Source organism: Oncorhynchus mykiss, chromosome 17 (genome assembly GCF_013265735.2).
Source record: "Oncorhynchus mykiss isolate Arlee chromosome 17, USDA_OmykA_1.1, whole genome shotgun sequence".
Taxonomy (NCBI): domain Eukaryota; kingdom Metazoa; phylum Chordata; class Actinopteri; order Salmoniformes; family Salmonidae; genus Oncorhynchus; species Oncorhynchus mykiss.
Window position 1 is genome coordinate 80,465,276 of NC_048581.1, and position 18,600 is coordinate 80,483,875.

General features: G+C 45.3%; 23 non-coding genes across 23 annotated transcripts; 14 read left to right on the forward strand and 9 right to left on the reverse strand.

Annotated features, from left to right (window-relative positions):
- The first annotated feature begins 993 nt into the window (after positions 1-993).
- On the forward strand, positions 994-1,066 carry trnak-cuu. The gene has a single exon. It is a non-coding gene; the product is annotated as a tRNA-Lys (tRNA).
- A 1,404-nt stretch (positions 1,067-2,470) lies between these two features.
- trnak-cuu lies at positions 2,471-2,543 on the forward strand. Its single transcript has one exon. It is a non-coding gene; the product is annotated as a tRNA-Lys (tRNA).
- Positions 2,544-3,448: 905 nt separating this feature from the next.
- Positions 3,449-3,521, forward strand: trnak-cuu. Its single transcript has one exon. It is a non-coding gene; the product is annotated as a tRNA-Lys (tRNA).
- A 254-nt stretch (positions 3,522-3,775) lies between these two features.
- On the reverse strand, positions 3,776-3,869 carry trnai-uau. Its single transcript has 2 exons — positions 3,832-3,869; positions 3,776-3,811 (listed from the first exon to the last, which is right to left on the reverse strand). It is a non-coding gene; the product is annotated as a tRNA-Ile (tRNA).
- Positions 3,870-4,933: 1,064 nt separating this feature from the next.
- trnak-cuu lies at positions 4,934-5,006 on the forward strand. Its single transcript has one exon. It is a non-coding gene; the product is annotated as a tRNA-Lys (tRNA).
- A 255-nt stretch (positions 5,007-5,261) lies between these two features.
- On the reverse strand, positions 5,262-5,355 carry trnai-uau. Its single transcript has 2 exons — positions 5,318-5,355; positions 5,262-5,297 (listed from the first exon to the last, which is right to left on the reverse strand). It is a non-coding gene; the product is annotated as a tRNA-Ile (tRNA).
- Positions 5,356-6,419: 1,064 nt separating this feature from the next.
- trnak-cuu lies at positions 6,420-6,492 on the forward strand. The gene has a single exon. It is a non-coding gene; the product is annotated as a tRNA-Lys (tRNA).
- Positions 6,493-6,746: 254 nt separating this feature from the next.
- On the reverse strand, positions 6,747-6,840 carry trnai-uau. The gene is made up of 2 exons: positions 6,803-6,840; positions 6,747-6,782 (listed from the first exon to the last, which is right to left on the reverse strand). It is a non-coding gene; the product is annotated as a tRNA-Ile (tRNA).
- Positions 6,841-6,925: 85 nt separating this feature from the next.
- On the forward strand, positions 6,926-6,998 carry trnak-cuu. The gene has a single exon. It is a non-coding gene; the product is annotated as a tRNA-Lys (tRNA).
- Positions 6,999-7,252: 254 nt separating this feature from the next.
- trnai-uau lies at positions 7,253-7,346 on the reverse strand. Its single transcript has 2 exons — positions 7,309-7,346; positions 7,253-7,288 (listed from the first exon to the last, which is right to left on the reverse strand). It is a non-coding gene; the product is annotated as a tRNA-Ile (tRNA).
- Positions 7,347-8,443: 1,097 nt separating this feature from the next.
- trnak-cuu lies at positions 8,444-8,516 on the forward strand. Its single transcript has one exon. It is a non-coding gene; the product is annotated as a tRNA-Lys (tRNA).
- Positions 8,517-8,770: 254 nt separating this feature from the next.
- On the reverse strand, positions 8,771-8,864 carry trnai-uau. Its single transcript has 2 exons — positions 8,827-8,864; positions 8,771-8,806 (listed from the first exon to the last, which is right to left on the reverse strand). It is a non-coding gene; the product is annotated as a tRNA-Ile (tRNA).
- Positions 8,865-8,949: 85 nt separating this feature from the next.
- trnak-uuu lies at positions 8,950-9,022 on the forward strand. The gene has a single exon. It is a non-coding gene; the product is annotated as a tRNA-Lys (tRNA).
- Positions 9,023-10,240: 1,218 nt separating this feature from the next.
- On the reverse strand, positions 10,241-10,334 carry trnai-uau. The gene is made up of 2 exons: positions 10,297-10,334; positions 10,241-10,276 (listed from the first exon to the last, which is right to left on the reverse strand). It is a non-coding gene; the product is annotated as a tRNA-Ile (tRNA).
- Positions 10,335-11,397: 1,063 nt separating this feature from the next.
- Positions 11,398-11,470, forward strand: trnak-cuu. Its single transcript has one exon. It is a non-coding gene; the product is annotated as a tRNA-Lys (tRNA).
- Positions 11,471-12,362: 892 nt separating this feature from the next.
- Positions 12,363-12,435, forward strand: trnak-cuu. The gene has a single exon. It is a non-coding gene; the product is annotated as a tRNA-Lys (tRNA).
- A 905-nt stretch (positions 12,436-13,340) lies between these two features.
- trnak-cuu lies at positions 13,341-13,413 on the forward strand. The gene has a single exon. It is a non-coding gene; the product is annotated as a tRNA-Lys (tRNA).
- A 254-nt stretch (positions 13,414-13,667) lies between these two features.
- Positions 13,668-13,761, reverse strand: trnai-uau. The gene is made up of 2 exons: positions 13,724-13,761; positions 13,668-13,703 (listed from the first exon to the last, which is right to left on the reverse strand). It is a non-coding gene; the product is annotated as a tRNA-Ile (tRNA).
- Positions 13,762-14,824: 1,063 nt separating this feature from the next.
- On the forward strand, positions 14,825-14,897 carry trnak-cuu. The gene has a single exon. It is a non-coding gene; the product is annotated as a tRNA-Lys (tRNA).
- A 254-nt stretch (positions 14,898-15,151) lies between these two features.
- On the reverse strand, positions 15,152-15,245 carry trnai-uau. The gene is made up of 2 exons: positions 15,208-15,245; positions 15,152-15,187 (listed from the first exon to the last, which is right to left on the reverse strand). It is a non-coding gene; the product is annotated as a tRNA-Ile (tRNA).
- Positions 15,246-16,309: 1,064 nt separating this feature from the next.
- Positions 16,310-16,382, forward strand: trnak-cuu. Its single transcript has one exon. It is a non-coding gene; the product is annotated as a tRNA-Lys (tRNA).
- Positions 16,383-17,288: 906 nt separating this feature from the next.
- trnak-cuu lies at positions 17,289-17,361 on the forward strand. The gene has a single exon. It is a non-coding gene; the product is annotated as a tRNA-Lys (tRNA).
- A 254-nt stretch (positions 17,362-17,615) lies between these two features.
- On the reverse strand, positions 17,616-17,709 carry trnai-uau. Its single transcript has 2 exons — positions 17,672-17,709; positions 17,616-17,651 (listed from the first exon to the last, which is right to left on the reverse strand). It is a non-coding gene; the product is annotated as a tRNA-Ile (tRNA).
- Positions 17,710-18,600: the final 891 nt, after the last annotated feature.

Below are 18,600 nucleotides of genomic sequence, written 5' to 3' on the forward strand. Positions count from 1 at the left end.
AATTACCGTTGAGGTGCCTAGCTAGCTCAGTCGGAAGAGCACGAGACTCTTCATCTCAGGGTCGTGGGTTAGAGCCCCACGTTGGGTGATTATTTTCTCTGCCGAAGTACCAACTCTCTTTGCGAACAGCCAAACGGTTGGATTTTTGAGCAGGCTTGCCACCCTGCATTGCTGATGTGTCAGGCAAAACTGGTAATGCAGAAGACTATGCATTTGAATCGTAGCTCTGCCTGCAATCTGACCTTTTATCTCAACGACATACCAATTACTTATGAAATAGATTAAATAAATGATCCTTTTCTGGACAAGAAATAGACAGTCAGAGGGTTCAAGAAAAGCAGTTGCTCCTGGTCAGGTACGAATTCACAACTTTGGCATTGCTTCACTGCATACTGCTGTATAAGTACCACGTGCAAACCAACTGCGCCGTAGGAGCTATGCAAAGCACTGTCACTGATCACCACAATTGACCTGCCTGGCAAGCTCAGGTGTTTGAGCATGAGCCTCTTAATCTCAGAATCGTAGGGTCGATACCACAAATGGGCTGATACTTGTCTGAGCCAAGCACCAACTAAATTTGCAAACAGCCGTTCACATGGACTTTCGAGCAGACTTGCCACCCTGCATTGCTGACGTGTCTGGCATTGCTGGTGATAGAGAAGACTATGGATTTGAATCCTAGCTGTGCCTGCACTCTGACCTGTTATCTCAATAACATACCAATTAATTATGAAACATCCTCCTAAGTGTATTGAATTAAAATGCTCCTTTTCTGGACAAGAAATAGACAGGGAGAGGGTTCAAGAGGAATACTTGCTCCTGGTGGATCTTGAACGCACAACCTTGTCATCTAATTGCTGTATACTGCTGTATAAGTACAACACGCTAACAGATTGCACCATAGGATCCATCAACAACACCTTCACTAATCACCATATTTTGCACAAACGGAGCTGTACGATATTCGGACCAAGTCAAAATGACCGATGAGGTACCTAGCTAGCTCAGTCGGTAGAGCATGAGACTCTTAATCTCAGGGTCGTGGGTTCGAGCCCCACGTTGGGTGCTTTTTTTCTCTGCCGAAGTACAAACTCACTTTGCGAACAGCCAAACGCTTGGATTTTCGAGCAGGCTTGCCACCCTGTATTGCTGATGTGTCAGGCAAAGCTGGTAATGCAGAGGAATATGCATTTGAATCGTAGCTGTGCCTGCACTCTGACCTGTTATCTCTATGACATACCAATTACTTATGAAATAGATTGAATAAATGATCCTTTTCTGGGCAAGAAATAGACAGTCAGAGGGTTCAAGAAAAGCACTTGTGAGGCTCGAACTCACAACCTCGGCATTGCTTCACTGCATACTGCTGTATAAGTACCACGCGCTAACCGACTGCGCCACAGGAGCTACGCAAGGCACTGTCACTGATCACCATATTTTGCACAAATGGAGCTGTACGATATTCGGACCAAGTTAAAATTACCGTTGAGGTGCCTAGCTAGCTCAGTCGGAAGAGCACGAGACTCTTCATCTCAGGGTCGTGGGTTAGAGCCCCACGTTGGGTGATTATTTTCTCTGCCGAAGTACCAACTCTCTTTGCGAACAGCCAAACGGTTTGATTTTTGAGCAGGCTTGCCACCCTGCATTGCTGATGTGTCAGGCAAAGCTGGTAATGCAGAGGAATATGCATTTGAATCGTAGCTGTGCCTGCACTCTGACCTGTTATCTCTATGACATACCAATTACTTATGAAATAGATTGAATAAATTATCCTTTTCTGGACAAGAAATAGACAGTCAGAGGGTTCAAGAAAAGCAGTTGCTCCTGGTCAGGTACGAATTCACAACTTTGGCATTGCTTCACTGCATACTGCTGTATAAGTACCACGCGCAAACCAACTGCGCCGTAGGAGCTATGCAAAGCACTGTCACTGATCACCACAATTGACCTGCCTGGCAAGCTCAGGCGTTTGAGCATGAGCCGCTTAATCTCAGAATCGTAGGGTCGATACCACAAATGGGCTGATACTTGTCTGAGCCAAGCACCAACTAATTTTGCAAACAGCCGTTCACATGGACTTTCGAGCAGACTTGCCACCCTGCATTGCTGACGTGTCTGGCATTGCTGGTGATAGAGAAGACTATGGATTTGAATCCTAGCTGTGCCTGCACTCTGACCTGTTATCTCAATAACATACCAATTAATTAAGAAAAATCCTCCTAAGTGTATTGAATTAAAATGCTCCTTTTCTGGACAAGAAATAGACAGGGAGAGGGTTCAAGAGGAATACTTGCTCCTGGTGGATCTTGAACGCACAACCTTGTCATCTAATTGCTGTATACTGCTGTATAAGTACAACACGCCAACAGATTGCACCATAGGATCCATCAACAACACCTTCACTAATCACCATATTTTGCACAAACGGAGCTGTACGATATTCGGACCAAGTCAAAATGACTGATGAGGTACCTAGCTAGCTCAGTCGGTAGAGCATGAGACTCTTAATCTCAGCGTTGTGGGTTCGAGCCCCACGTTGGGTGATTATTTTCTCTGCCGAAGTACAAACTCACTTTGCGAACAGCCAAACGCTTGGATTTTCGAGCAGGCTTGCCACCCTGCATTGCTGATGTGTCAGGCAAAGCTGGTAATGCAGAGGAATATGCATTTGAATCGTAGCTGTGCCTGCAATCTGACCTGTTATCTCTATGACATACCAATTACTTATGAAATAGATTGAATAAATGATCCTTTTCTGGACAAGAAATAGACAGTCAGAGGGTTCAAGAAAAGCAGTTGCTCCTGGTCAGGTACGAATTCACAACTTTGGCATTGCTTCACTGCATACTGCTGTATAAGTACCACGTGCAAACCAACTGCGCCGTAGGAGCTATGCAAAGCACTGTCACTGATCACCACAATTGACCTGCCTGGCAAGCTCAGGCGTTTGAGCATGAGCCTCTTAATCTCAGAATCGTAGGGTCGATACCACAAATGGGCTGATACTTGTCTGAGCCAAGCACCAACTAAATTTGCAAACAGCCGTTCACATGGACTTTCGAGCAGACTTGCCACCCTGCATTGCTGACGTGTCTGGCATTGCTGGTGATAGAGAAGACTATGGATTTGAATCCTAGCTGTGCCTGCACTCTGACCTGTTATCTCAATAACATACCAATTAATTATGAAACATCCTCCTAAGTGTATTGAATTAAAATGCTCCTTTTCTGGACAAGAAATAGACAGGGAGAGGGTTCAAGAGGAATACTTGCTCCTGGTGGATCTTGAACGCACAACCTTGTCATCTAATTGCTGTATACTGCTGTATAAGTACAACACGCCAACAGATTGCACCATAGGATCCATCAACAACACCTTCACTAATCACCATATTTTGCACGAACGGAGCTGTACGATATTCGGACCAAGTCAAAATGACTGATGAGGTACCTAGCTAGCTCAGTCGGTAGAGCATGAGACTCTTAATCTCAGGGTCGTGGGTTCGAGCCCCACGTTGGGTGATTTTTTTCTCTGCCGAAGTACAAACTCACTTTGCGAACAGCCAAACGCTTGGATTTTCGAGCAGGCTTGCCACCCTGCATTGCTGATGTGTCAGGCAAAGCTGGTAATGCAGAGGAATATGCATTTGAATTGTAGCTGTGCCTGCACTCTGACCTGTTATCTCAATGACATACCAATTACTTATGAAATAGATTGAATAAATGATCCTTTTCTGGGCAAGAAATAGACAGTCAGAGGGTTCAAGAAAAGCACTTGCTCCTGGTGAGGCTCGAACTCACAACCTCGGCATTGCTTCACTGCATACTGCTGTATAAGTACCACGCGCTAACCGACTGCGCCACAGGAGCTACGCAAAGCACTGTCACTGATCACCATATTTTGCACAAACGGAGCTGTATGGTATTCGGACCAAGTTAAAATTACCGTTGAGGTGCCTAGCTAGCTCAGTCGGAAGAGCACGAGACTCTTAATCTCAGGGTCGTGGGTTAGAGCCCCACGTTGGGTGATTATTTTCTCTGCCGAAGTACCAACTCTCTTTGCGAACAGCCAAACGGTTGGATTTTTGAGCAGGCTTGCCACCCTGCATTGCTGATGTGTCAGGCAAAGCTGGTAATGCAGAGGAATATGCATTTGAATCGTAGCTGTGCCTGCACTCTGACCTGTTATCTCTATGACATACCAATTACTTATGAAATAGATTGAATAAATTATCCTTTTCTGGACAAGAAATAGACAGTCAGAGGGTTCAAGAAAAGCAGTTGCTCCTGGTCAGGTACGAATTCACAACTTTGGCATTGCTTCACTGCATACTGCTTTATAAGTACCACGCGCAAACCAACTGCGCCGTAGGAGCTATGCAAAGCACTGTCACTGATCACCACAATTGACCTGCCTGGCAAGCTCAGGCGTTTGAGCATGAGCCTCTTAATCTCAGAATCGTAGGGTCGATACCACAAATGGGCTGATACTTGTCTGAGCCGAAGCACCAACTAAATTTGCAAACAGCCGTTCACATGGACTTTCGAGCAGACTTGCCACCCTGCATTGCTGACGTGTCTGGCATTGCTGGTGATAGAGAAGACTATGGATTTGAATCCTAGCTGTGCCTGCACTCTGACCTGTTATCTCAATAACATACCAATTAATTATGAAACATCCTCCTAAGTGTATTGAATTAAAATGCTCCTTTTCTGGACAAGAAATAGACAGGGAGAGGGTTCAAGAGGAATACTTGCTCCTGGTGGATCTTGAACGCACAACCTTGTCATCTAATTGCTGTATACTGCTGTATAAGTACAACACGCCAACAGATTGCACCATAGGATCCATCAACAACACCTTCACTAATCACCATATTTTGCACAAACGGAGCTGTACGATATTCGGACCAAGTCAAAATGACCGATGAGGTACCTAGCTAGCTCAGTCGGTAGAGCATGAGACTCTTAATCTCAGGGTCGTGGGTTCGAGCCCCACGTTGGGTGATTTTTTTCTCTGCCGAAGTACAAACTCACTTTGCGAACAGCCAAACGCGCGGATTTTCGAGCAGGCTTGCCACCCTGCATTGCTGATGTGTCAGGCAAAGCTGGTAATGCAGAGGAATATGCATTTGAATCGTAGCTGTGCCTGCACTCTGACCTGTTATCTCTATGACATACCAATTGAAATATGAAATAGATTGAATAAATGATCCTTTTCTGGACAAGAAATAGACAGTCAGAGGGTTCAAGAAAAGCACTTGCTCCTGGTGAGGCTCGAACTCACAACCTCGGCATTGCTTCACTGCATACTGCTGTATAAGTACCACGCGCTAACCGACTGCGCCACAGGAGCTACGCAAAGCACTGTCACTGATCACCATATTTTGCACAAACGGAGCTGTACGATATTCGGACCAAGTTAAAATTACCGTTGAGGTGCCTAGCTAGCTCAGTCGGAAGAGCACGAGACTCTTCATCTCAGGGTCGTGGGTTAGAGCCCCACGTTGGGTGATTATTTTCTCTGCCGAAGTACCAACTCTCTTTGCGAACAGCCAAACGGTTGGATTTTTGAGCAGGCTTGCCACCCTGCATTGCTGATGTGTCAGGCAAAGCTAGTAATGCAGAGGAATATGCATTTGAATCGTAGCTCTGCCTGCACTCTGACCTTTTATCTCAACGACATACCAATTACTTATGAAATAGATTAAATAAATTATCCTTTTCTGGACAAGAAATAGACAGTCAGAGGGTTCAAGAAAAGCAGTTGCTCCTGGTCAGGTACGAATTCACAACTTTGGCATTGCTTCACTGCATACTGCTGTATAAGTACCACGCGCAAACCAACTGCGCCATAGGAGCTATGCAAAGCACTGTCACTGATCACCACAATTGACCTGCCTGGCAAGCTCAGGCGTTTGAGCATGAGCCGCTTAATCTCAGAATCGTAGGGTCGATACCACAAATGGGCTGATACTTGTCTGAGCCGAAGCACCAACTAAATTTGCAAACAGCCGTTCACATGGACTTTCGAGCAGACTTGCCACCCTGCATTGCTGACGTGTCTGGCATTGCTGGTGATAGAGAGGACTATGGATTTGAATCCTAGCTGTGCCTGCACTCTGACCTGTTATCTCAATAACATACCAATTAATTATGAAACATCCTCCTAAGTGTATTGAATTAAAATGCTCCTTTTCTGGACAAGAAATAGACAGGGAGAGGGTTCAAGAGGAATACTTGCTCCTGGTGGATTTTGAACGCACAACCTTGTCATCTAATTGCTGTATACTGCTGTATAAGTACAACACGCTAACAGATTGCACCATAGGATCCATCAACAACACCTTCACTAATCACCATATTTTGCACAAACGGAGCTGTACGATATTCGGACCAAGTCAAAATCACTGATGAGGTACCTAGCTAGCTCAGTCGGTAGAGCATGAGACTCTTAATCTCAGGGTCGTGGGTTCGAGCCCCACGTTGGGTGATTATTTTCTCTGCCGAAGTACCAACTCTCTTTGCGAACAGCCAAACGGTTGGATTTTTGAGCAGGCTTGCCACCCTGCATTGCTGATGTGTCAGGCAAAGCTGGTAATGCAGAGGAATATGCATTTGAATTGTAGCTGTGCCTGCACTCTGACCTGTTATCTCTATGACATACCAATTACTTATGAAATAGATTAAATAAATGATCCTTTTCTGGACAAGAAATAGACAGTCAGAGGGTTCAAGAAAAGCACTTGCTCCTGGTGAGGCTCGAACTCACAACCTCGGCATTGCTTCACTGCATACTGCTGTATAAGTACCACGCGCTAACCGACTGCGCCACAGGAGCTACGCGAAGCACTGTCACTGATCACCATATTTTGCACAAACGGAGCTGTATGGTATTCGGACCAAGTTAAAATTACCGTTGAGGTGCCTAGCTAGCTCAGTCGGTAGAGCATGAGACTCTTAATCTCAGGGTCGTGGGTTCGAGCCCCACGTTGGGTGATTATTTTCTCTGCCGAAGTACCAACTCTCTTTGCGAACAGCCAAACGGTTGGATTTTTGAGCAGGCTTGCCACCCTGCATTGCTGATGTGTCAGGCAAAGCTGGTAATGCAGAGGAATATGCATTTGAATTGTAGCTGTGCCTGCACTCTGACCTGTTATCTCTATGACATACCAATTACTTATGAAATAGATTAAATAAATGATCCTTTTCTGGACAAGAAATAGACAGTCAGAGGGTTCAAGAAAAGCACTTGCTCCTGGTGAGGCTCGAACTCACAACCTCGGCATTGCTTCACTGCATACTGCTGTATAAGTACCACGCGCTAACCGACTGCGCCACAGGAGCTACGCAAAGCACTGTCACTGATCACCATATTTTGCACAAACGGAGCTGTACGATATTCGGACCAAGTTAAAATTACCGTTGAGGTGCCTAGCTAGCTCAGTCGGAAGAGCACGAGACTCTTCATCTCAGGGTCGTGGGTTAGAGCCCCACGTTGGGTGATTATTTTCTCTGCCGAAGTACCAACTCTCTTTGCGAACAGCCAAACGGTTGGATTTTTGAGCAGGCTTGCCACCCTGCATTGCTGATGTGTCAGGCAAAGCTGGTAATGCAGAGGAATATGCATTTGAATCGTAGCTCTGCCTGCACTCTGACCTTTTATCTCAACGACATACCAATTACTTATGAAATAGATTAAATAAATGATCCTTTTCTGGACAAGAAATAGACAGTCAGAGGGTTCAAGAAAAGCAGTTGCTCCTGGTCAGGTACGAATTCACAACTTTGGCATTGCTTCACTGCATACTGCTGTATAAGTACCACGTGCAAACCAACTGCGCCGTAGGAGCTATGCAAAGCACTGTCACTGATCACCATAATTTGCACAAACGGAGCTGTACGATATTCGGACCAAGTTAAAATTACCGTTGAGGTGCCTAGCTAGCTCAGTCGGAAGAGCACGAGACTCTTCATATCAGGGTCGTGGGTTAGAGCCCCACGTTGGGTGATTATTTTCTCTGCCGAAGTACCAACTCTCTTTGCGAACAGCCAAACGGTTGGATTTTTGAGCAGGCTTGCCACCCTGCATTGCTGATGTGTCAGGCAAAGCTGGTAATGCAGAGGAATATGCATTTGAATCGTAGCTGTGCCTGCACTCTGACCTGTTATCTCTATGACATACCAATTACTTATGAAATAGATTGAATAAATTATCCTTTTCTGGACAAGAAATAGACAGGGAGAGGGTTCAAGAGGAATACTTGCTCCTGGTGGATCTTGAACGCACAACCTTGTCATCTAATTGCTGTATACTGCTGTATAAGTACAACACGCTAACAGATTGCACCATAGGATCCATCAACAACACCTTCACTAATCACCATATTTTGCACAAACGGAGCTGTACGATATTCGGACCAAGTCAAAATGACTGATGAGGTACCTAGCTAGCTCAGTCGGTAGAGCATGAGACTCTTAATCTCAGGGTCGTGGGTTCGAGCCCCACGTTGGGTGATTTTTTTCTCTGCCGAAGTACAAACTCACTTTGCGAACAGCCAAACGCTTGGATTTTCGAGCAGGCTTGCCACCCTGTATTGCTGATGTGTCAGGCAAAGCTGGTAATGCAGAGGAATATGCATTTGAATCGTAGCTGTGCCTGCACTCTGACCTGTTATCTCTATGACATACCAATTACTTATGAAATAGATTGAATAAATGATCCTTTTCTGGGCAAGAAATAGACAGTCAGAGGGTTCAAGAAAAGCACTTGCTCCTGGTGAGGCTCGAACTCACAACCTCGGCATTGCTTCACTGCATACTGCTGTATAAGTACCACGCGCTAACCGACTGCGCCACAGGAGCTACCCAAAGCACTGTCACTGATCACCATATTTTGCACAAACGGAGCTGTACGATATTCAGACCAAGTTAAAATTACCGTTGAGGTGCCTAGCTAGCTCAGTCGGTAGAGCATGAGACTCTTAATCTCAGGGTCGTGGGTTAGAGCCCCACGTTGGGTGATTATTTTCTCTGCCGAAGTACCAACTCTCTTTGCGAACAGCCAAACTGTTGGATTTTTGAGCAGGCATGCCACCCTGCATTGCTGATGTGTCAGGCAAAACTGGTAATGCAGAAGACTATGCATTTGAATCGTAGCTCTAACTGCAATCTGACCTTTTATCTCAACGACATACCAATTACTTATGAAATAGATTAAATAAATGATCCTTTTCTGGACAAGAAATAGACAGTCAGAGGGTTCAAGAAAAGCAGTTGCTCCTGGTCAGGTACGAATTCACAACTTAAGCATTGCTTCACTGCATACTGCTGTATAAGTACCACGTGCAAACCAACTGCGCCGTAGGAGCTATGCAAAGCACTGTCACTGATCACCATAATTTGCACAAACGGAGCTGTACGATATTCGGACCAAGTTAAAATTACCGTTGAGGTGCCTAGCTAGCTCAGTTGGAAGAGCACGAGACTCTTCATCTCAGGGTCGTGGGTTAGAGCCCCACGTTGGGTGATTATTTTCTCTGCCGAAGTACCAACTCTCTTTGCGAACAGCCAAACGGTTGGATTTTTGAGCAGGCTTGCCACCCTGCATTGCTGATGTGTCAGGCAAAGCTGGTAATGCAGAGGAATATGCATTTGAATCGTAGCTGTGCCTGCACTCTGACCTGTTATCTCTATGACATACCAATTACTTATGAAATAGATTGAATAAATTATCATTTTCTGGACAAGAAATAGACAGTCAGAGGGTTCAAGAAAAGCAGTTGCTCCTGGTCAGGTACGAATTCACAACTTTGGCATTGCTTCACTGCATACTGCTGTATAAGTACCACGCGCAAACCAACTGCGCCGTAGGAGCTATGCAAAGCACTGTCACTGATCACCACAATTGACCTGCCTGGCAAGCTCAGGCGTTTGAGCATGAGCCGCTTAATCTCAGAATCGTAGGGTCGATACCACAAATGGGCTGATACTTGTCTGAGCCAAGCACCAACTAAATTTGCAAACAGCCGTTCACATGGACTTTCGAGCAGACTTGCCACCCTGCATTGCTGACGTGTCTGGCATTGCTGGTGATAGAGAAGACTATGGATTTGAATCCTAGCTGTGCCTGCACTCTGACCTGTTATCTCTATGACATACCAATTACTTATGAAATAGATTGAATAAATGATCCTTTTCTGGGCAAGAAATAGACAGTCAGAGGGTTCAAGAAAAGCACTTGCTCCTGGTGAGGCTCGAACTCACAACCTCGGCATTGCTTCACTGCATACTGCTGTATAAGTACCACGCGCTAACCGACTGCGCCACAGGAGCTACGCAAAGCACTGTCACTGATCACCATATTTTGCCTAAACGGAGCTGTACGATATTCGGACCAAGTTAAAATGACCGTTGAGGTGCCTAGCTAGCTCAGTCGGAAGAGCACGAGACTCTTCATCTCAGGGTCGTGGGTTAGAGCCCCACGTTGGGTGATTATTTTCTCTGCCGAAGTACCAACTCACTTTGCGAAAAGCCAAACGGTTGGATTTTTGAGCAGGCTTGCCACCCTGCATTGCTGATGTGTCAGGCAAAACTGGTAATGCAGAAGACTATGCATTTGAATCGTAGCTCTGCCTGCACTCTGACCTTTTATCTCAACGACATACCAATTACTTATGAAATAGATTAAATAAATTATCCTTTTCTGGACAAGAAATAGACAGTCAGAGGGTTCAAGAAAAGCAGTTGCTCCTGGTCAGGTACGAATTCACAACTTTGGCATTGCTTCACTGCATACTGCTGTATAAGTACCACGTGCAAACCAACTGCGCCGTAGGAGCTATGCAAAGCACTGTCACTGATCACCACAATTGACCTGCCTGGCAAGCTCAGGCGTTTGAGCATGAGCCTCTTAATCTCAGAATCGTAGGGTCGATACCACAAATGGGCTGATACTTGTCTGAGCCAAGCACCAACTAAATTTGCAAACAGCCGTTCACATGGACTTTCGAGCAGACTTGCCACCCTGCATTGCTGACGTGTCTGGCATTGCTGGTGATAGAGAAGACTATGGATTTGAATCCTAGCTGTGCCTGCACTCTGACCTGTTATCTCAATAACATACCAATTAATTATGAAACATCCTCCTAAGTGTATTGAATTAAAATGCTCCTTTTCTGGACAAGAAATAGACAGGGAGAGGGTTCAAGAGGAATACTTGCTCCTGGTGGATCTTGAACGCACAACCTTGTCATCTAATTGCTGTATACTGCTGTATAAGTACAACACGCTAACAGATTGCACCATAGGATCCATCAACAACACCTTCACTAATCACCATATTTTGCACAAACGGAGCTGTACGATATTCGGACCAAGTCAAAATGACCGATGAGGTACCTAGCTAGCTCAGTCGGTAGAGCATGAGACTCTTAATCTCAGGGTCGTGGGTTAGAGCCCCACGTTGGGTGATTATTTTCTCTGCCGAAGTACCAACTCTCTTTGCGAACAGCCAAACGGTTGGATTTTTGAGCAGGCTTGCCACCCTGCATTGCTGATGTGTCAGGCAAAACTGGTAATGCAGAAGACTATGCATTTGAATCGTAGCTCTGCCTGCAATCTGACCTTTTATCTCAACGACATACCAATTACTTATGAAATAGATTAAATAAATGATCCTTTTCTGGACAAGAAATAGACAGTCAGAGGGTTCAAGAAAAGCACTTGCTCCTGGTCAGGTACGAATTCACAACTTTGGCATTGCTTCACTGCATACTGCTGTATAAGTACCACGTGCAAACCAACTGCGCCGTAGGAGCTATGCAAAGCACTGTCACTGATCACCACAATTGACCTGCCTGGCAAGCTCAGGCGTTTGAGCATGAGCCTCTTAATCTCAGAATCGTAGGGTCGATACCACAAATGGGCTGATACTTGTCTGAGCCAAGCACCAACTAAATTTGCAAACAGCCGTTCACATGGACTTTCGAGCAGACTTGCTGACATGTCTGGCATTGCTGGTGATAGAGAAGACTATGGATTTGAATCCTAGCTGTGCCTGCACTCTGACCTGTTATCTCAATAACATACCAATTAATTATGAAACATCCTCCTAAGTGTATTGAATTAAAATGCTCCTTTTCTGGACAAGAAATAGACAGGGAGAGGGTTCAAGAGGAATACTTGCTCCTGGTGGATCTTGAACGCACAACCTTGTCATCTAATTGCTGTATACTGCTGTATAAGTACAACACGCTAACAGATTGCACCATAGGATCCATCAACAACACCTTCACTAATCACCATATTTTGCACAAACGGAGCTGTACGATATTCGGACCAAGTCAAAATGACCGATGAGGTACCTAGCTAGCTCAGTCGGTAGAGCATGAGACTCTTAATCTCAGGGTCGTGGGTTAGAGCCCCACGTTGGGTGATTATTTTCTCTGCCGAAGTACCAACTCTCTTTGCGAACAGCCAAACGGTTGGATTTTTGAGCAGGCTTGCCACCCTGCATTGCTGATGTGTCAGGCAAAACTGGTAATGCAGAAGACTATGCATTTGAATCGTAGCTCTGCCTGCAATCTGACCTTTTATCTCAACGACATACCAATTACTTATGAAATAGATTAAATAAATGATCCTTTTCTGGACAAGAAATAGACAGTCAGAGGGTTCAAGAAAAGCAGTTGCTCCTGGTCAGGTACGAATTCACAACTTTGGCATTGCTTCACTGCATACTGCTGTATAAGTACCACGTGCAAACCAACTGCGCCGTAGGAGCTATGCAAAGCACTGTCACTGATCACCACAATTGACCTGCCTGGCAAGCTCAGGCGTTTGAGCATGAGCCTCTTAATCTCAGAATCGTAGGGTCGATACCACAAATGGGCTGATACTTGTCTGAGCCAAGCACCAACTAAATTTGCAAACAGCCGTTCACATGGACTTTCGAGCAGACTTGCCACCCTGCATTGCTGACGTGTCTGGCATTGCTGGTGATAGAGAAGACTATGGATTTGAATCCTAGCTGTGCCTGCACTCTGACCTGTTATCTCAATAACATACCAATTAATTATGAAACATCCTCCTAAGTGTATTGAATTAAAATGCTCCTTTTCTGGACAAGAAATAGACAGGGAGAGGGTTCAAGAGGAATACTTGCTCCTGGTGGATCTTGAACGCACAACCTTGTCATCTAATTGCTGTATACTGCTGTATAAGTACAACACGCTAACAGATTGCACCATAGGATCCATCAACAACACCTTCACTAATCACCATATTTTGCACAAACGGAGCTGTACGATATTCGGACCAAGTCAAAATGACTGATGAGGTACCTAGCTAGCTCAGTCGGTAGAGCATGAGACTCTTAATCTCAGGGTCGTGGGTTCGAGCCCCACGTTGGGTGATTTTTTTCTCTGCCGAAGTACAAACTCACTTTGCGAACAGCCAAACGCTTGGATTTTCGAGCAGGCTTGCCACCCTGTATTGCTGATGTGTCAGGCAAAGCTGGTAATGCAGAGGAATATGCATTTGAATCGTAGCTGTGCCTGCACTCTGACCTGTTATCTCTATGACATACCAATTACTTATGAAATAGATTGAATAAATGATCCTTTTCTGGGCAAGAAATAGACAGTCAGAGGGTTCAAGAAAAGCACTTGCTCCTGATGAGGCTCGAACTCACAACCTCGGCATTGCTTCACTGCATACTGCTGTATAAGTACCACGCGCTAACCGACTGCGCCACAGGAGCTACGCAAAGCACTGTCACTGATCACCATATTTTGCACAAACGGAGCTGTACGATATTCGGACCAAGTTAAAATTACCGTTGAGGTGCCTAGCTAGCTCAGTCGGAAGAGCACGAGACTCTTCATCTCAGGGTCGTGGGTTAGAGCCCCACGTTGGGTGATTATTTTCTCTGCCGAAGTACCAACTCACTTTGCGAAAAGCCAAACGGTTGGATTTTTGAGCAGGCTTGCCACCCTGCATTGCTGATGTGTCAGGCAAAACTGGTAATGCAGAAGACTATGCATTTGAATCGTAGCTCTGCCTGCACTCTGACCTTTTATCTCAACGACATACCAATTACTTATGAAATAGATTAAATAAATTATCCTTTTCTGGACAAGAAATAGACAGTCAGAGGGTTCAAGAAAAGCAGTTGCTCCTGGTCAGGTACGAATTCACAACTTTGGCATTGCTTCACTGCATACTGCTGTATAAGTACCACGTGCAAACCAACTGCGCCGTAGGAGCTATGCAAAGCACTGTCACTGATCACCACAATTGACCTGCCTGGCAAGCTCAGGCGTTTGAGCATGAGCCTCTTAATCTCAGAATCGTAGGGTCGATACCACAAATGGGCTGATACTTGTCTGAGCCAAGCACCAACTAAATTTGCAAACAGCCGTTCACATGGACTTTCGAGCAGACTTGCCACCCTGCATTGCTGACGTGTCTGGCATTGCTGGTGATAGAGAAGACTATGGATTTGAATCCTAGCTGTGCCTGCACTCTGACCTGTTATCTCAATAACATACCAATTAATTATGAAACATCCTCCTAAGTGTATTGAATTAAAATGCTCCTTTTCTGGACAAGAAATAGACAGGGAGAGGGTTCAAGAGGAATACTTGCTCCTGGTGGATCTTGAACGCACAACCTTGTCATCTAATTGCTGTATACTGCTGTATAAGTACAACACGCTAACAGATTGCACCATAGGATCCATCAACAACACCTTCACTAATCACCATATTTTGCACAAACGGAGCTGTACGATATTCGGACCAAGTCAAAATGACCGATGAGGTACCTAGCTAGCTCAGTCGGTAGAGCATGAGACTCTTAATCTCAGGGTCGTGGGTTCGAGCCCCACGTTGGGTGATTATTTTCTCTGCCGAAGTACAAACTCACTTTGCGAACAGCGAAACGCTTGGATTTTCGAGCAGGCTTGCCACCCTGTATTGCTGATGTGTCAGGCAAAGCTGGTAATGCAGAGGAATATGCATTTGAATCGTAGCTGTGCCTGCACTCTGACCTGTTATCTCTATGACATACCAATTACTTATGAAATAGATTGAATAAATGATCATTTTCTGGACAAGAAATAGACAGTCAGAGGGTTCAAGAAAAGCACTTGCTCCTGGTGAGGCTCGAACTCACAACCTCGGCATTGCTTCACTGCATACTGCTGTATAAGTACCACGCGCTAACCGACTGCGCCACAGGAGCTACGCAAAGCACTGTCACTGATCACCATATTTTGCACAAACGGAGCTGTACGATATTCGGACCAAGTTAAAATTACCATTGAGGTGCCTAGCTAGCTCAGTCGGAAGAGCACGAGACTCTTCATCTCAGGGTCGTGGGTTAGAGCCCCACGTTGGGTGATTTTTTTCTCGGCCGAAGTACAAACTCACTTTGCGAACAGCCAAACGCTTGGATTTTCGAGCAGGCTTGCCACCCTGTATTGCTGATGTGTCAGGCAAAGCTGGTAATGCAGAGGAATATGCATTTGAATCGTAGCTCTGCCTGCAATCTGACCTTTTATCTCAACGACATACCAATTACTTATGAAATAGATTAAATAAATGATCCTTTTCTGGACAAGAAATAGACAGTCAGAGGGTTCAAGAAAAGCAGTTGCTCCTGGTCAGGTACGAATTCACAACTTTGGCATTGCTTCACTGCATACTGCTGTATAAGTACCACGCGCAAACCAACTGCGCCGTAGGAGCTATGCAAAGCACTGTCACCGATCACCACAATTGACCTGCCTGGCAAGCTCAGGCGTTTGAGCATGAGCCTCTTAATCTCAGAATCGTAGGGTCGATACCACAAATGGGCTGATACTTGTCTGAGCCGAAGCACCAACTAAATTTGCAAACAGCCGTTCACATGGACTTTCGAGCAGACTTGCCACCCTGCATTGCTGACGTGTCTGGCATTGCTGGTGATAGAGAAGACTATGGATTTGAATCCTAGCTGTGCCTGCACTCTGACCTGTTATCTCAATAACATACCAATTAATTATGAAACATCCTCCTAAGTGTATTGAATTAAAATGCTCCTTTTCTGGACAAGAAATAGACAGGGAGAGGGTTCAAGAGGAATACTTGCTCCTGGTGGATCTTGAACGCACAACCTTGTCATCTAATTGCTGTATACTGCTGTATAAGTACAACACGCTAACAGATTGCACCATAGGATCCATCAACAACACCTTCACTAATCACCATATTTTGCACAAACGGAGCTGTACGATATTCGGACCAAGTCAAAATGACCGATGAGGTACCTAGCTAGCTCAGTCGGTAGAGCATGAGACTCTTAATCTCAGGGTCGTGGGTTTGAGCCCCACGTTGGGTGACTTTTTTCTCTGCCGAAGTACAAACTCACTTTGCGAACAGCCAAACGCTTGGATTTTCGAGCAGGCTTGCCACCCTGCATTGCTGATGTGTCAGGCAAAGCTGGTAATGCAGAGGAATATGCATTTGAATCGTAGCTGTGCCTGCACGCTGACCTGTTATCTCTATGACATACCAATTACTTATGAAATAGATTAAATAAATGATCCTTTTCTGGACAAGAAATAGACAGTCAGAGGGTTCAAGAAAAGCAGTTGCTCCTGGTCAGGTACGAATTCACAACTTTGGCATTGCTTCACTGCATACTGCTGTATAAGTACCACGCGCAAACCAACTGCGCCGTAGGAGCTATGCAAAGCACTGTCACCGATCACCACAATTGACCTGCCTGGCAAGCTCAGGCGTTTGAGCATGAGCCTCTTAATCTCAGAATCGTAGGGTCGATACCACAAATGGGCTGATACTTGTCTGAGCCGAAGCACCAACTAAATTTGCAAACAGCCGTTCACATGGACTTTCGAGCAGACTTGCCACCCTGCATTGCTGACGTGTCTGGCATTGCTGGTGATAGAGAAGACTATGGATTTGAATCCTAGCTGTGCCTGCACTCTGACCTGTTATCTCAATAACATACCAATTAATTATGAAACATCCTCCTAAGTGTATTGAATTAAAATGCTCCTTTTCTGGACAAGAAATAGACAGGGAGAGGGTTCAAGAGGAATACTTGCTCCTGGTGGATCTTGAACGCACAACCTTGTCATCTAATTGCTGTATACTGCTGTATAAGTACAACACGCTAACAGATTGCACCATAGGATCCATCAACAACACCTTCACTAATCACCATATTTTGCACAAACGGAGCTGTACGATATTCGGACCAAGTCAAAATGACCGATGAGGTACCTAGCTAGCTCAGTCGGTAGAGCATGAGACTCTTAATCTCAGGGTCGTGGGTTCGAGCCCCACGTTGGGTGATTATTTTCTCTGCCGAAGTACAAACTCACTTTGCGAACAGCGAAACGCTTGGATTTTCGAGCAGGCTTGCCACCCTGTATTGCTGATGTGTCAGGCAAAGCTGGTAATGCAGAGGAATATGCATTTGAATCGTAGCTGTGCCTGCACTCTGACCTGTTATCTCTATGACATACCAATTACTTATGAAATAGATTGAATAAATGATCATTTTCTGGACAAGAAATAGACAGTCAGAGGGTTCAAGAAAAGCACTTGCTCCTGGTGAGGCTCGAACTCACAACCTCGGCATTGCTTCACTGCATACTGCTGTATAAGTACCACGCGCTAACCGACTGCGCCACAGGAGCTACGCAAAGCACTGTCACTGATCACCATATTTTGCACAAACGGAGCTGTACGATATTCGGACCAAGTTAAAATTACCGTTGAGGTGCCTAGCTAGCTCAGTCGGAAGAGCACGAGACTCTTCATCTCAGGGTCGTGGGTTAGAGCCCCACGTTGGGTGATTATTTTCTCTGCCGAAGTACAAACTCACTTTGCGAACAGCGAAACGCTTGGATTTTCGAGCAGGCTTGCCACCCTGCATTGCTGATGTGTCAGGCAAAGCTGGTAATGCAGAGGAATATGCATTTGAATCGTAGCTGTGCCTGCACTCTGACCTGTTATCTCTATGACATACCAATTACTTATGAAATAGATTGAATAAATTATCCTTTTCTGGACAAGAAATAGACAGTCAGAGGGTTCAAGAAAAGCAGTTGCTCCTGGTCAGGTACGAATTCACAACTTTGGCATTGCTTCACTGCATACTGCTGTATAAGTACCACGCGCAAACCAACTGCGCCGTAGGAGCTATGCAAAGCACTGTCACCGATCACCACAATTGACCTGCCTGGCAAGCTCAGGCGTTTGAGCATGAGCCTCTTAATCTCAGAATCGTAGGGTCGATACCACAAATGGGCTGATACTTGTCTGAGCCGAAGCACCAACTAAATTTGCAAACAGCCGTTCACATGGACTTTCGAGCAGACTTGCCACCCTGCATTGCTGACGTGTCTGGCATTGCTGGTGATAGAGAAGACTATGGATTTGAATCCTAGCTGTGCCTGCACTCTGACCTGTTATCTCAATAACATACCAATTAATTATGAAACATCCTCCTAAGTGTATTGAATTAAAATGCTCCTTTTCTGGACAAGAAATAGACAGGGAGAGGGTTCAAGAGGAATACTTGCTCC